Below are 11910 nucleotides of genomic sequence, written 5' to 3' on the forward strand. Positions count from 1 at the left end.
TCCTCCCTCTATGCCCCTCCTCCAGACCTCAGTTAGATTCTGTGCCCAGAGGAGACTGGGTGCATTACAGGGGAGCTCTCCTGAGTTTCTCTGATAAAAGACTTTTGTTAGGTTTTTTTATTTTCAGGCAGCACTGCTGGCAACAGGCTCCCTGTATCGTAGGACTGAGGAGAGAGAAGCAGACCTACTTAAATGATAGGATCTGCTTCTTAGGCTACTGGACACCATTAGCTCCAGAGGGATCGGAACGCAGGTCTCCCCCTGCCGTTCGTCTCAGAGCCGCGCCGCCATCCTCCTCGCAGAGCCGGAAGATAGAAGCCGGGTGAGTATAAGAAAAAAGAAGACGTCTCAGGCGGCAGAAGACTTCTGATCTTCACTAAGGGAAGCGTGCAGCGTTTCCGCTGCGCGCCATTGCTCCCGCATGTTACACACACGGCAGGCACTGATGGGTGCAGGGCGCAGGAGGGGTGCCCTGGGCAGCAATATATACTTCTTTTTTTGGCATATTAGACACATATAGGCTGCGGAGTCGGTGAATATGTTTATCCCCCGCCATTAATTGTAAATTTGAGTGGACCGAAGCCTGCCACTAGAGGGGGCGGAGCTTGGTCGCACAGCACTAACCAGCACCATTTTCTCCACAGTGTGCTGAAGAGAAGCTGTCTCCCCAGAACGGTGATACATGGCTGAAAAAGAGGGGGGGGCACATTTTGGCGCAGTGAGTGTATTACACGATTGACATAATATAAAAGCGCTATATCTGGGAATTGTTTCCAGTGTCAGTTGGCGCTGGGTGTGTGCTGGCATACTCTCTGTCTGTCTCTCCAAAGGGCCTTGTTGGGGAGCTGTCCTCTTATAGATAGATCCCTGTGTGTGTGTGAGAGTGTCGGTACGCGTGTGTCGACATGTCTGAAGCGGAGGGCTCATCCAAGGAGGAGGTGGAGCAGAAGATTGTGGTGTCTCCGTCAGCAATGCCGACACATTATTGGTATGATATGTGGAATATTTTAAATGCTAATGTGACCTTATTTCATAAGAGAATGGACAAAGCTGAGTCCAAGGAAACAGCAGGGAGTCAATCCGCGGATTTGGCTGAGTCACAGGGCCCGTCAGGGTCTCAAAAGGGTCCCTTATCACAAATAGTAGACACTGATACCTACATGGATTCTGATTCCAGTGTCGACTATGATGAGGCAAGGTTACACCCTAAGGTGACCAAGAGTATTCATTATATGATTGTGGCAATAAAAGATGTTTTGCATATTACAGATGACCCCTCTGTTCCTGACACAAGGGTACACATGTTTAAGGGGAAGAAACCTGAGGTAACGTTTCCTCCATCTCATGAACTGAATGAATTATTTGAAAAAGCTTGGGAAACTCCAGACAAAATGATCCTTATGGCGTATCCTTTCCCTGCAAAGGACAGGGTACGTTGGGAATCCTTGCCCAGGGTGGACAAGGCATTAACGCGTAAATCTAGGAAAGTGGCGCTACCATCTCCAGACATCACGGCCCTTAAGGATCCTGCTGATCGTAGACGGGAGACTACCTTAAAATCTATTTGCACATACAGGGGCTTTACTCAGGCCGGCAATAGCATCGGCATGGGTCTGTAGCGCTGTTGCAGCATGGACAGATATCTTGTTGGCTGACATGGATACCCTGGACAAGGATACTGTTGTCCTGACTTTCGGCCACATTAAGGACGCAGTCTTGTATATGAGAGACGCTCAAAGAGACGTGGGGCTGCTTGGTTCCAGGGTCAACGGCAAGGCGAGCTCTGTGGACCCGCCAATGGTCGGGTGATGCCGACTCAAAAAAGCATATGGAGGTTTTACCTTGCAAGGGTGAGGTTTTGTTTGGGGATGGTCTAGTGGACCTGGTTTCCACAGCTACCGTGGGTAAATCTACATTTTTTTGTCTTTTGTTCCCCCACAGCACAAGAAAACCCCACAATATCAGATGCAGTCCTTTCGGCCGCAGTTTGGACATGCCTATTCTAGAGGGTCGCAGGTTCGGCGTTCAAGACTGGGTTCTGGTGACCACGGACGCGAGCTTCCGAGGATGGGGAGCAGTCACAAAAGGAAGACATTTTCAGGGGATATGGTCAAGCCAGGATGCTTGTCTACACATCAACAATGTTTGTGGTCCCGAAGCCGGATGGTTTGGTGAGACCAATTTTGAATCTTAAGTCACTAAACCTATACTTGAAAAAGTTCAAATTCAAGATGGAATCACTCCGGACGGTGAGAGCCAGTCTGGAAGCAAGGGATTTTATGGTGTCGCTGGACGTGAAGGATGCCTACCTTTATGTCCCCATATTTCCTCTTCATCAAGAATACCTACGTTTCGAAGTACAGGACTGTCATTACCAGTTTCAGACGTTGCCGTTTGGGCTTTCCACGGCCCCGAGGATTTTCACCAAGGTAATGGCAGAAATGATGGTGCTCCTGCGCAAGCAGGGTGTCACAATTATCCCGTACTTGGACGATTTCCTGATAAAGGTGAGATCAAGGGATCAATTGCTGAAAAACGTGTCCCTCTCCCTGAGAGTGTTACATCAACACGGTTGGATTCTCAATCTGCCAAAGTCACAGTTGCTTCCAACAACTCGACTATCCTTCCTAGGCATGATTCTGGACACGGAACAGAAAAGGGTTTTTCTACCAATAGAAAAAGCCCAGTACATCCAGAACATGGTCAGGGACCTGCTAAGAACAAAAAGAGTGTCGGTGCCTCAATGCACTCGAGTTCTGGGAAAGATGGTGGCAGCCTACAAGGCCATTCCCTTCAGCAGGTTCCATACGAGGATGTTTCAGTGGGACCATCTCGACAAATGGTTGGGGTCCCATCTACAGAATAAAGGGCCATATAAAATGGCCTACGGCAAGCAAAGTGTCTTCTTCGCGACCTACCGGTTCTGATTCAATCAGACAACATCACAGCAGTGGCTCATGTAAACCGCCAAGGCGGGACAAGGAGCAGAGCGGCAATGGCGGAAGCCACAAGAATTCTGCGCTGGGCAGAAAACCATGTAAGTGTTCTGTCAGCAGTCTTCATACCGGGAGTGGACAACTGGGAAGCAGACTTCCTCAGCAGACACGATCTCCATCCAGGAGAGTGGGGACTTCATCAAGAGGTCTTTGCAGAGATTGAAAGTCTTTGGGGACTTCCTCAAACAGATATGATGGCGTCACGCCTCAACAAAAAGCTTCGGAGGTATTGTAACAGGTCAAGGGACCCTCAGGCAGTAGCGGTAGAAGCCCTAGTGACACCATGGGTGTTTCAGTTGGTCTATGTGTTCCCTCCTCTTCCTCTTATCTCAAAAGTGTTGAGAATCAGAGTGCAAGCAATACTCGTGGTTCCAGATTGGCCTCGAAGGGCCTGGTATTCGGATCTTCAGGAAATGCTCAGGAAGATCCGTGGCCTCTTCCTCTCAGGGAAGACCTGTTATAACAGGAGCCTTGCATGTTCCAAGACTTACCGCGGTTGCGTTTGACGGCATGGCGGTTGAACACCGAATCCTAGCGCAGAGAGGTATTCCGGTGGAAGTTATCCCTACTCTGATAAAGGCTAGGAAGGAGGTAACGGCGAACCATTATCACCATATCTGGAGAAAGTATGTATCTTGGTGTTACAGTTCCTTAAGTCGCACTGGTTTGAACCTCTTCAAACGGTGGAATTAAAGTTTTTCACTTGGAAGGTGGTTATGTTATTAGCCTTGGCATCTGCAAGCCGGGTGTCGGAGTTGGCGGCCTTGTCTCACAAGAGCCCCTACTTGATTTTTCATGTGGATAGGGCAGAGTTGAGGACTCGTCCTCAATTTCTGCCTAAGGTGGTGTCTTCGTTTCATTTGAACCAACCTATTGTGGTGCCTGTGGCTACGCCTGACTTGGAGGACTCCAAGTCCCTGGATGTGGTCATGGCCTTTAAAATTTACATAGCCAGGATGGTTAGGGTTAGGAAAACAGAGGCTCTGTTTGTCCTGTATGCAGCCAACAAGATTGGCGCGCCTGCTTCTAAGCAGACTATTGCTCGCTGGATCTATAACACGATTCAGCAGGCTCGTTCTATGGCTGGATTGCCGGTAACTAATTCGGTAAAGGCCCATTCCACTACGAAGGTGGGCTCTTCTTGGGCGGCTGCCCAAGGTGTCTCGGCATTGCAGTTGTGCCGAGCTGCTACTTGGTCGGGTTCAAACACTTTTGCTAAATTCTACAAGTTTGATACCCTGGCTGATGAGGACCTAGTGTTTGCTCAATCGGTGCTGCAGAGTCGTCCGCACTCTACTGCCCGGTTTGGAGCTTTGGTATAAACCCCATGGTCCTTACGGAGACCCCAGCATCCTCTAGGACGTAAGAGAAAATAAGATTTTAAACCTACCGGTAAATCTTTTTCTTCTAGTCCGTAGAGGATGCTGGGCGCCCGTCCTAGTGCGGACTGAATCTGCAAGACTTGTATATAGTGGTTGCTTACATAAGGGTTATGTTACAGTTGGAATCGGTCTTTGACATACTGTTTTTTTCGTTCATACTGTTAACTGGTTGCATATATTTTAAGTTATATGGTATGATTGGTGTGGGCTGGTATGAATCTTGCCCTTAGATTTACAAAATCCTTTTCTCGTATTGTCCATCTCCTCTGGGCACAGTTTCTCTAACTGAGGTCTGGAGGAGGGGCATAGAGGAAGGAGCCAGTGCACACCCATACTAAAAGTTCTTTAGAGTGCCCATATCTCCTGCAGAGCCCGTCTATACCACATGGTCCTTACGGAGTCCCCAGCATCCTCTACGGACTAGGAGAAAAAGATTTGCCGGTAGGTTTAAAATCTTATTTTTTTATTCTGTTTTATATTACCGTCTGAGTAATTACGCCATAATGTTTAATCTCGGAGTGGACACCAGAAGATGTAAAGAAACCTTATACGTGTTCAATCATTCTGTTTCGTGTAAGCATACAGGTAAGTGATGGCACGGTGGTCACTGTCACATTTCAGTGGTATAATGGAAGTGGGACTGTCTGGGCTTATTCTAGTCTACTGCAGAAATAAATAAAAAAAATCAGCCTTAAGCCTGCTTAAAAAAAAATGACAAAGCCCATAAATCAAGCTTGGTTGGACAAGACAGAAGCCACATTAATGGTGGCACATCATATAGGCTGAGGACCCATACTTCTGAGATATATGGCATAACTCCCTCTTCGCCCACAAAACCTTCCCTTCACCATGTCCACCATTGCCCCTTCAGAAGGGACAAAACTTTCCTTTGCTTGTTCCACCTCCTCCTTCACAGAGCCCAGGACCACCTGCATGACCATTTCATGTTTATCTGGAGGCCTGGCATCTGAGAGATTCATGGCCTGAGATGACCACAGAACCACCAGGTAGTGGGCAAGAAGAATCCACAGACTCCCCAGGAACTGGAGAGTCCAAGGATCTACCCCACATGAGGCAAAGAAGGGTCAACCACAGGGTCTGGCTTACCTATTTCCTTCCTAAAAGCTGCTCTTTACCCAGTTTGGTACCTGTGGGATCCCACTCCAATTTTCCTTGAGAGTCCCTACCCTCACTAATCCCTTCTAGCTCCCACCACCTGGTGTGGTGTTTAATGACTTTATTTTCATTTTACTTCACTTTGGCTGCAGCGTCCAGAGCCCCATCCAACTACTCTAAACTTTAGCAAAGCAAATTTTGAAAAGATGAGGGTATTTTTCAGGGATATTGAATGGGAAGTTTGTTTTTAGGAAAAAATACTATGGCGAAATGGGAGGTACTAAAATTCCTGCTAGCTAAAAATACACTCAAATTTATTCCTATGAGCAGCAAAAAAAAAATCATAAACCGATGTGGCTTAACAAAAAGATTAAGGAACTTATGGGCAAGAAAAGGCGACTATTTAAAAAATACAAATCTGACGGGGAAGCAGAGTCATTTCAGCACTATAAGGAATGTAACAAAATTTGCAAAAAGGAAATAAGAGCGGCTAAAGTAGAAACAAAAACTAGTAGCAAAGGAAAGCAAAGCAAATCCCAAAAAAATATTTAAATACATTAATAGCAAGAGATTAAAGAAGGAGAGTATAGACCCTTTAAAAGACAAGTTGGGAGTCTTAAGCAAAAATGATAATGACATAGCGGACACACTAAATGAGTTTTTTTTAACAGTATTCATTAGAGAGGACCCAATTCAGGGACTGACACACAATCTCAATAATGAGAATATCCCCCTGATAGGTCCTTATTTAAGCGAGGAAGTAGTCTGTGACCGATTAAAACATTTAAAGATTAATAAATCACCAGGACCCGATGGTATTCACCCAAGGGTTCTAATGGAGCTTCACACTGAACTGGCAAAACCGCTATTTTTGATCTTTAAGGATTGAGTTATATCAGGTATGGTTCCCAAAGATTGGCGTATAGCGGAAGTAGTGCCTATATTCAAAAAGGGAAGTAAAGCTGAACCAGGTAATTATAGACTAGTTAGTCTTACATCTATAGTGGGGAAAGTATTGGAAGGTATTCTAAGAGATAGTATTCAGAAGTTTCTTGAAGTCAATAAGGTCATTAAAAGGAATCAACATGGGTTTATGAAGGACAGATCCTGTCAAACCAACTTACTTGGCTTTTATGAAACAGTAAGCGCAAACCTAGATGAGGGTAAAGACGTGGTTGTAATCTTTTTAGACTTTGCCAAAGCATTCGATACTGTACCACACATGAGACTTATCTACAAGCTACAAGAATCAGGGCTAGGAAGCACAATATGCACTTGGGTCAAAACCTGGTTAGATAATAGGAAGCAGTGCGTTGTGGTTAATGGATCTTTTTCAACTTGGACTGAAGTGCTAAGTGGTGTGCCGCAAGGCTCAGTATTAGGACCGCTATTGTTTAATATTTTCACTAACGACCTAACAGAAGGTCTAGAGAGCATGGTGTCAATTTTTGCAGATGATACCAAATTGTGTAAGGCTATAAATACAGAGGAGGATGCCGAATCTCTACAGAACGACTTAGATAAATTAGAAGCATGGGCAGCCAAATGGAGAATGCGCTTCAACACAGACAAGTGTAAGGTAATGCACTGTGGTAACAAGAACAAAAATTACACCTACCTACTAAATGGGGTAAAATTAGGGGATTCTGTACTGGAAAAGGACTTAGGTGTCCTCATAGATAGCAAGCTAAGCAGAAGTACCCAAAGTAGTACTGCAGCAAAAAAGGCTAATAATATATTAGCATGCATAAAACGGGGTATTGATGTTAGGGACGAGAGTATTATACTCACGTTATATAAACCACTATTGAGGCCACACCTTGAATACTGTGTACAATTCTGGGCACCGTACTATGAAAAGGATATCCTGGAGCTAGAAAAGGTACAGAGGAGGGCGACCAAACTAATTAAGGGCATGGAGACGATGGAATACAAGGAAGGCTTGAAAGACTGCATGTTTACATTGGAAAAGCGGAGACTAAGAGGGGATATGATCAACATCTACAAATATATAAGGGGACAATACACAGAGCTTGCGCAGGACCTGTTTTTGGTTAGATCAACACAGAGGACTCGTGGACACTCGCTCAGGTTAGAGGAGAGGAGATTCCGCACAATACGGCGTAAAGGCTTTTTCACGGTAAGGACAATACGTGTTTGGAATTCCCTGCCTGAGGGAGTTGTAATGGTAGAATCTGTCAACACCTTTAAGAATGGGTTAGATAAATTCCTAATGGATAAGGATATCCAGGGGTATGGTGCATTGTCATGCATTATAGTTACTATAAATAGGGATAAAATGCAACGGCTGACAGCAGCATCAATCAGAAACTTTAGTCAAATCATCATGCATAGGAGACCACAAATAGGTTGAACTCGATGGACAATTGTCTTTTTTCAACCTCAGATACTATGTTACTATGGCCCTCATTCCGAGTCGTTCGCTCGTTCTTTTTCATCGCATCGCAGTGAAAATCCGCTTAGTACGCATGCGCAATGTTCGCACTGCGACTGCGCCAAGTATCTTTGCTATGAAGCTAGTATTTTTACTCACGGCTTTTTCATCGCTCCGGCGATCGTAGTGTGATTGACAGGAAATGGGTGTTACTGGGCGGAAACACTGCGTTTTAGGGGCGTGTGGATGAAAACGCTACCGTTTCCGGAAAAAACGCAGGAGTGGCCGGAGAAACGGGGGAGTGTCTGGGCGAACGCTGGGTGTGTTTGTGACGTCAAACCAGGAACGACAAGCACTGAACTGATCGCACAGGCAGAGTAAGGTTGAAGCTACTCAGAAACTGCAAAGTAGTTTGTAAACGCAATATTGCGAATACATCGGTCGCAATTTTAAGAAGCTAAGATACACTCCCAGTAGGCGGCGGCTTAGCGTGTGTAACTCTGCTAAAATCGCCTTGTGACCGATCAACTCGGAATGAGGGCCAATGTTACTCCATTCCTTCACTCATTGGTGTCACAACCCCTTCCCCCCCACCCCGTCACACTGCTCTACTGCAGCGGAGGTGTGAGGCTTGCTGCTGGCAGTACTCACTACTCAGCATACATACATATACACAAACATGATTACACAGCTGTGCCAGAGACTAACAACCATGATGAGACGAGGAGACACTCCCAGGAAGGCATGTATGTAGGAGTACGGACAGAGTGGATGCAGTGGGGCTGCATGACTAACAGCTGAGCCTGTGACTTCAGTGAGGTGGATGGGGCATCTTATTCCCAGCTGGTACAGCACACTATTTGTAAGAGGTAGGGCTGCTGGCTGACAGCATAGCAGCTCTGTACAGCGGCAGCAGTCTGCAAATGATGGGAAAAACATCTGGACCATGTCTACTATTGATGGCGGGGAACTAACTGGCTCTCCACCTTTCATTGTAAAACTAGTTAACGTCAGGTATAGACCATCAATTATTCCTGAACATCAATTGTTGATTGCCAATCCTAGACCAGACCCTGAGAGACCACAGCCACCACCGGATCCACATTTGTCACCCACCAGCAGATCTACTTTCTCCTGGAGAGCCACCACTCCATGGCTTCCCACAACCAAGCTGGAACTCTCCAGGTCTCCTTCATCCCCAGCTTGGATCTCCTCTGCATCAACATTCCGAACGGCCTCAGACAGCTCCATGGAAGCAGCATTTGGGATAACTTTTTTCTTTTTACTTGCTTCAGCTCCAGTATAGTTCCTGTGATTTCCTCCAGGTCATCCAAGCTGCACCAGCTCCTCATTCCATGTAACTCTCTCCCAGCTGCACCAGCTCCTCATTCCATGTAACTCTCTCAGCTGCACCAGCTCCTCATTCCATGTAACTCTCTCCCAGCTGCACCAGCTCCTCATTCCATGTAACTCCCAGCTGCACCAGCTCCTCAGTTCATGTAACTCTCTCCCAGCTGCACCAGCTCCTCATTCCATGTAACTCTCCCAGCTGCACCAGACCCTCATTCCATGTAACTCTCTCCCAGCTGCACCAGCTCTTCATTCCATGCAACTCCCAGCTGCACCAGCTCCTCATTCCATGTAACTCTCTCCCAGCTGCACCAGCTCCTCATTCCATGTAACTCTCACCCAGCTGCACCAGCTCCTCATTCCATGTAACTCTCTCCCATCTGCACCAGCTTTTCATTCCATGTAACTCTCTCCCAGCTGCACCAGCTCCTCATTCCATGTAACTCTCTCCCAGCTGCACCAGCTCCTCATTCCATGTAACTCTCTCCCAGCTGCACCAGCTCCTCATTCCATGTAACTCTCACCCAGCTGCACCAGCTCCTCATTCCATGTAACTCTCTCCCATCTGCACCAGCTCCTCATTCCATGTAACTCTCTCCCAGCTGCACCAGCTCCTCATTCCATGTAACTCTCAGCTGCACCAGCTCCTCAGTTCATGTAACTCTCTCCCAGCTGCACCAGCTCCTCATTCCATGTAACTCTCTCCCAGCTGCACCAGCTCCTTATTCCATGTAACTCTCTCCCAGCTGCACCAGCTCCTCATTCCATGTAACTCTCTCCCATCTGCACCAGCTCCTCATTCCATGTAACTCTCTCCCAGCTGCACCAGCTCCTCATTCCATGTAACTCTCAGCTGCACCAGCTCCTCAGTTCATGTAACTCTCTCCCAGCTGCACCAGCTCCTCATTCCATGTAACTCTCTCCCAGCTGCACCAGCTCCTTATTCCATGTAACTCTCTCCCAGCTGCACCAGCTCCTCATTCCATGTAACTCTCTCCCAGCTGCACCAGCTCCTCATTCCATGTAACTCTCTCAGCTGCACCAGCTCCTCATTCCATGTAACTCTCTCCCAGCTGCACCAGCTCCTCATTCCATGTAACTCTCTCAGCTGCACCAGCTCCTCATTCCATGTAACTCTCCCAGCTGCACCAGCTCCTCATTCCATGTAACTCCCAGCTGCACCAGCTCCTCATTCCATGTAACTCTCTCCCAGCTGCACCAGCTCCTCATTCCATGTAACTCTCACCCAGCTGCACCAGCTCCTCATTCCATGTAACTCTCTCCCATCTGCACCAGCTTTTCATTCCATGTAACTCTCTCCCAGCTGCACCAGCTCCTCATTCCATGTAACTCTCTCCCAGCTGCACCAGCTCCTCATTCCATGTAACTCTCTCCCAGCTGCACCAGCTCCTCATTCCATGTAACTCTCACCCAGCTGCACCAGCTCCTCATTCCATGTAACTCTCTCCCATCTGCACCAGCTCCTCATTCCATGTAACTCTCTCCCAGCTGCACCAGCTCCTCATTCCATGTAACTCTCAGCTGCACCAGCTCCTCAGTTCATGTAACTCTCTCCCAGCTGCACCAGCTCCTCATTCCATGTAACTCTCTCCCAGCTGCACCAGCTCCTTATTCCATGTAACTCTCTCCCAGCTGCACCAGCTCCTCAGTTCATGTAACTCTCTCCCAGCTGCACCAGCTCCTCATTTCATGTAACTCTCTCCCAGCTGTACCAGCTCCTCATTACATGTAACTCCCAGCTGCACCAGCTCCTCATTTCATGTAACTCTCTCCCAGCTGCACTAGCTCCTGATTCTATGTAACTCTCTCCCAGCTGCACTAGCTCCTCATTTCATGTAACTCTCTCCCAGCTGCACCAGCTCCTCATTCCATGTAACTCTCTTGCAGCTGCACCAGCTCCTCATTCCATGTAACTCTCCCAGCTGCACTAGCTCCTCAGTTCATGTAACTCTCTCCCAGCTGTACCAGCTCCTCATTACATGTAACTCTTTCCCAGCTGCACCAGCTCCTCATTTCATGTAACTCTCTCCCAGCTGCACCAACTCCTCATTTCATGTAACTCTCTCCCAGTTGCAGCAACAGTTTATCTTTCTTCTAAACTGTATTTTTGCTTGTAAATCTTTTTTCTTCATTCTGCATCTCCACTATACTCCGCTGTTCAGTAACCTGGTCACCCTCCAAGGTTTCTTTGGGCATCTCAGAGTGGTTTTTAAAGACTATCTTCTGACTCCATGCCAGGGCTTGATAATCTAATTAATCATCAAAGAACCTTATGTCCACCGTATTTCCAGGTATTATAACCATGCCACGTTTCCAATAAATCCTTTCTCAAAGTGTCTTTCAATGGTCACTGATGGATCATCACAGCAGGATGAGGTCAGATCACGCAATGTATCCTGGTGGGATATGCGCGTTCTGGGTTAGGTCACTTTCATCTGCAGTCACCTGGCACCATTCAATACAGAACACATCATATGTGATTACCAAAATAAAATTTGCTTGGTGGTAATGTAACGTCATATGTAAACCCAAAACACTATTGTCACTTCATTCACACACTGTTCTGGGCACTTGGCTAGGGACTCCCCGGTCGGCGAGCGGGTGGTCTCCCCTGGTCCACCTGTCCCTCCCTCCCTTGCTCTCCTGCTTA

Source organism: Pseudophryne corroboree (assembly GCF_028390025.1).
Source record: "Pseudophryne corroboree isolate aPseCor3 chromosome 3 unlocalized genomic scaffold, aPseCor3.hap2 SUPER_3_unloc_52, whole genome shotgun sequence".
Lineage (NCBI taxonomy): Eukaryota > Metazoa > Chordata > Amphibia > Anura > Myobatrachidae > Pseudophryne > Pseudophryne corroboree.